Source organism: Bos indicus x Bos taurus, chromosome 15 (genome assembly GCF_003369695.1).
Source record: "Bos indicus x Bos taurus breed Angus x Brahman F1 hybrid chromosome 15, Bos_hybrid_MaternalHap_v2.0, whole genome shotgun sequence".
Classification (NCBI taxonomy): Eukaryota; Metazoa; Chordata; class Mammalia; order Artiodactyla; family Bovidae; genus Bos; species Bos indicus x Bos taurus.
The window spans coordinates 54,876,660-54,882,123 of record NC_040090.1 but is presented as its reverse complement, the minus strand read 5'-3'; positions in this window follow the sequence as shown (position 1 = coordinate 54,882,123).

Genomic DNA, 5,464 nt, shown 5'->3' with positions numbered 1-5,464 from the left:
ATTTAGAAATTATTAAAGGAAATTTATGCCAACCAAAAAAATATATATGATAGCAGAACTTTTTTGTCTACTTACAAACTGTCACGATAGTAAAGTATTGCACATTTATTGACTACTTTCCCCACACTGCACATTTCATGACTGTGACTCATTTATTTTACAACTGGAAGTTTGTACCTTCTAATCTCCCTCAGCTATTTCTTTCCTCCCCCCACCCTCTTCAACTCTGGCAACTACCTGTCTATTCTATCTGTGACTGTTTCTAGTTTGTTATATTTATTCATTTGTTTTGCTTTTTAGATTACACATATAAGTAAAATCATACAGTATTTGTCTTTCTCTGCCTGATAACAGAAATTAAAAAAAAATACACAACAGAAAGCTTGCAAGACAAATTTGAGGAAATCTTACAGAAAAAATTATAAAGATAGATGATAAACGGGTTAAAAAGCAAAAACAAAACAAGCCCCATAATAATTGGGTTAGACCAGGGGATACAACATCTGAATAATAGGTACTCAAGAAAGAGAACAGAGAAATCAGAGAGGAGGAAGTTATCAGATGAACAGTTAAAGAATTGAAAGACGTTACTTTCCACATTGAAATGTCCCACCTAGAGCCAGCACAGTGAGTGAAAACAGACCCACAACGAGAAATATTACATCTTCGAGGTACACCAGAAAATCTGGGATAAAGAAAAGAACAGATCTGAGAAAGGAAACAAAACTAATTAAACATAGAGAAAGACTTAGGAATCCAAATGATTTGAGACCTATTAGCAGCTACCCAGAACTCGAAGGCAGTGAAGAGATATCTTTAAGATTCGCCAGTCCAAGTTCGATGCAGGATACTGGATGCTTGGGGCTGGTACACTGGGATGACCCAGAGGGATGGTATGGGGAGGGAAGAGGGAGGAGGGTTCAGGATGGGGAACACATGTATACCTGTGGCAGACTCATGTTGATATATGGCAAAACCAATACAATATCGTAAAGTTAAAAAATTAAAAAAAAATAAAAAGATTCTGGGGAAATATTACTTATAGCCTGTTGCTGCTGCTGCTAAGTTGCTTCAGTCGTGTCCGACTCTGTGCGACCCCATAGATGGCAACCCACCAGGCTCCCCCGTCCCTGGAATTCTCCAGGCAAGAACACTGGAGTGGGTTGTCATTTCCTTCTCCAATGCATGAAAGTGAAAAGTGAAAGTGAAGTCGCTCAGTCATGTCCGACTCCTAGTGACCCCATGGACTGCAGCCTACGAGGCTCCTCTGTCCATGGGATTTTCCAGGCAAGAGTACTGGAGTGGGGTGCCATTGCCTTCTCCGACTTACAGCCTAGAACCCCCCAATATAGCCCAGCTATCCATGATGTAGGAAAGCAAAGACATTTTCAAGCATGCAAATTCTTCAGAAATTAATTTCCCAACTACAGGAAATGGTGGCTGTATTTAAGAAGTTATTGAGGGATGTACTTCACCAAAATTAAGAAATAAACCAAGGAGGAAAACATGGGCTGAAAAGACACAGCTCAGGCAAAAGTGAAGGGAATCTGAGGATGATGGTGAAAAGAAGTCCTGGGCAGACACTGTGCACTTGGGGGCACAACAACCAGTCCAGATTGGAGTGGGTCCAGAGACTCCCAGAGAGATGTTGGCAAAACGAAAGCACTAGAACATCCAAAGCACTTAATGTATTGAGTGAGGATTTCATAGTGGGGGCGGGGGAGGGGGATGTTTGGAGCTGAATTAATATGTACCTAGAAACTAAGCATTCAAACAAATAAACTGAAATTATTAACTTCCAGGAAGCAAAAAGTTTTGCAAGAAAGGAACACTAATATGACATTATATGACTCATTTATGAGCAGTATTTACAAAGCCTTAATGACTTATTAAGGCTTCCCAGGTGGCTCAGTGGTAAAGAATCCGCCTGCAATGCTGGAGAGGTGCGTTCGATCCCTGGGTTGGGAAGATTGCCTGGAGAAGGAAATTTGGCAATGCATTTCAGTATTCTTGCCTGGAAAATTCCATGGACAGAGGAGCCTGGCAGGCTACAGTCCATGGGGTCGCACGACTTAGGGACTAAACAGCAATGACGATGACTTCATAATCTTAATAAGTCTAAATAACTAAAATTATGATATAATTATATTAGGGAATGAGGAATGGGACATACGAACCAGTGGTAATGGTGGTGGTGTGTAAGTGTAAAAGAGAGATAAATCTTCAGAGATAAATCTACTGAAGCCAGTAGAAAATATGCAAAACAGAAAAATCAGTAAGTAGCAATATAATCATGTTTTTCAAAATATGCTGGAAAATACAAAGAAATCAGTTAAAAGCGTAAAAAGTGAGGCAAGAAAATGGGTTGGAGGGAGCAAGAGACTACTATTTTTGTTTCTTGTAATAAGTCTTGCAAAATGTTTAAACATAGAAAGAAACCCGAAAAAATAGAAAGGGAATTGTCTGGCAGTCTGGTGTTTAGGACTCGGTGGTTTCACTGCTGTGGGCCCAGGTTTGAGCCCTGGTGGGGAACTAAGATCCCACAAGTGTGCATGGCTGGGGAAAAAAAAAAGAAGGAAGAAGGAAGGAAGGGACAGAGAGAGAGAAAGAGGTGGGAGGGAGAAAGAAAGAAAGAAGAGGGAAGGAAAGAAAGAAAGGGAAGGGAAGGAAGGTAGAGAGGAAGTAAAAAGAGACTACCCATTGGGGGAAAATGTTCAAAGTGAAACTATTGAAAACTTGTTTTGAGAGTCTTAATTTGTTTTGTTTTTGGCTTTATTTTTATTTATTTATTTATTTTTGGTTGTTCTGGGTCAGTGTTGCTGCTCTCAGCCTTTCTCTAGTTGGGAGGGGTGGGGGCCCACTCTCTAGTTGTGGCCCATAGACTTAATTGCCCCTCAGCATGTGGGATCTTCCCAGACCATGGGTTGAACCTGTGTCCCCGGCATTGACGAGCAGATTCCTAACCACTGGACAGCCAGGGAAGTCCTTGAGAGTCTTTGCTTTTAAAAATCTGTCCCCCAGGCAGTCCTGGAGCTCCTACTGACGGGATTCTTTCCCTGAATGGTGGAAGTTTCTGAGCTGTGAGTTGCAGAGGATAGAGTCAGGCCGCAGCAAATCTGTCCAGAGGCATTGAATGTTTAGACCCCATGGTGTCTTACTTGAGGGCCCTTTCTCAGAGCATACTTTCCCTTGTTTTATATGCAATTTTAACACATTTGGTTACTAGGAATTTAATATAACCAAAAAAAAAAGAACTCTAGATTAAGAACTGTGAGACCTGGGTTGAAGTTCTCTTTCTAGTTACAATGACGTGTATTAATTTGTGAGCTAAATCATTAGTTTCTCAATCTGTAAAACCAATAATAATATTCCTATTATCTCAAAGTGTTGATGGGAAGTTTGTATTTGTCAGAACTCTTTTGGTTACAAATGACAGAAACTCAGAAGCCCAACTCAGACCAGTTTAAACACAGCAAAAATAAATGAAAAATGGATATGTATGGTGGAGTGAACTCGTGCAAGCTCAAAAGTCTAGAATTCAGATGTTTAGACAATATTGTTTCAGGTCTATGTCCCTCCATCTCCCAGCTATTTTTCTGCATGTTAGGATCTTGGCAGTAAGATAGACGGGCAGCTCCAGGTTTACCCGATTTTATAGCATTAAGATTGGAGAAGGCAATGGCACCCCACTCCAGTACTCTTGCCTGGAAAATCCCATGGACGGAGGAGCCTAGTGGACTGCAGTCCATGCGGTCATGAAGAGTCGGATACGACTGAGCGTCTTCACTTTCACTTTTCACTTTCATGCATTGGAGAAGAAAATGGCAACCCACTCCAGTGTTCTTGCCTGGAGAATCCCAGGGATGGAGGAGCCTGGTGGGCTGCCGTCTATGAGGTCACACAGAGTCGGACACGACTGAAGTGACTTAGCAGAGCAGAGCAGAAGATAATCTTCAGAAGTACTGTTTCCTTGACCAATCTGAAAAATCCTAGGACAGATTCGATAGGCCCAGTTTGGGTCATGTGTCCATCCTTGAACCAGTCTTTGGTGAGGGAGATGGAGTATTCTGATTGGTCAGGCCCAACCCTAGCGCTATTGACAATGACGTCAACTGCAAAGGTCCCATAAGCATTTTGCAACTGCTAAAGTGTAGTGCAAATGTAAGTAGCATTTATCATCTGCTGATAGTAGATTAGAAACTGTATTAGAAGGGAAGACAGTCTGTCATAAGTAAGCTCTACCTAAGAGCAAAGAGAAGTGGGAGCCAATATTAGGGAAACTGATAAGAAAAACGATTAAAATCCTATATGAAACTTTAGACATGCAGTATTCTGAGACATTTGTTGTACAAATTGCTTTATAATCTTTACCCTATTGTTATCAATTGAGCAAATTTTTGTGTATGTTGAAAAATTAGTGCTTGCCTATGTGTTTAACTTGTCCATCTACAATGACTTTTCTCGAAGTTTCCAGATAGTTGGTGATTTAACAGGGACTCTGTCCTAGAGAAAAGTTTATCTCATGGGGAAGATTGTGTAGATTTATTACATGGCAGTGTAGAATCAGAACTAAATCAATCTTTTACACAATAAACTCTACACAAAAATGAAGTTTTCACTCCCACTCTCAAAGACAGAATATTGAATTGGGTGGGTCTATTGAAATAGGACAATACTCATGTTTTCACGTTAAGCTTGCTTGGCCAGATCTGCTGAGCTAAAAATATACCCACTTTACCTACGTATAGTATGTAAATACATCTCTCCCTGGAGATCTGGCTTTAATCTTTTGAGTTCTCTTTTGCAGTTTCCTTTTTAGCAGCGTGTATGTTGGTGGGACCTGCCCCTGGCAGCACAAAGCACAAGGTTTTTCTTGGATTTTCATATCGACAGTGCTTATCACAGAAGATGACATGTTTCACCCTTTCTCCCATATCACACACAGCTCTGACATTAGATTCACCTGTTGCTACAGGACATTCTAGGAGCTTCTGTTCAGTCGGATCTCCTCCCCAGCTGATCTATATCTCAACTCATTAGGAATGTCAGTATACATCATGTAATGTCTGTGATCACAGCTTGTCCCAAGTTATGACTTTATTAGGAAGAAGAAGAAGGAGAATGAGGAGAAGGAAGGAGAAAGAATGGATAATACATAGTTCATTTATGAACTTTCCAGATTTTCATCGCTCCCCTCAATCCATTTGCTCTAATTCTTTTTTTTTTTAATTGGAGTATCATTGCTTTACAATGTTGTGTTGGTTTCTGCTGTACAACAAAGTGAATCCCCTCTTCCTTGGATTTCCTTCCCATTTAGGTCAACACAGAGCAATGAGTAGAGTTCCCTGTGCTGTATAGTCTGTCCTCATTAGTTACCTATTTTATACATCAGTTCAGTTCAGTTGCTCAGTCATGTTTGACTCTTTGTGACCCCATGAATCGCAGCATGCCAGGCCTCCTTGTC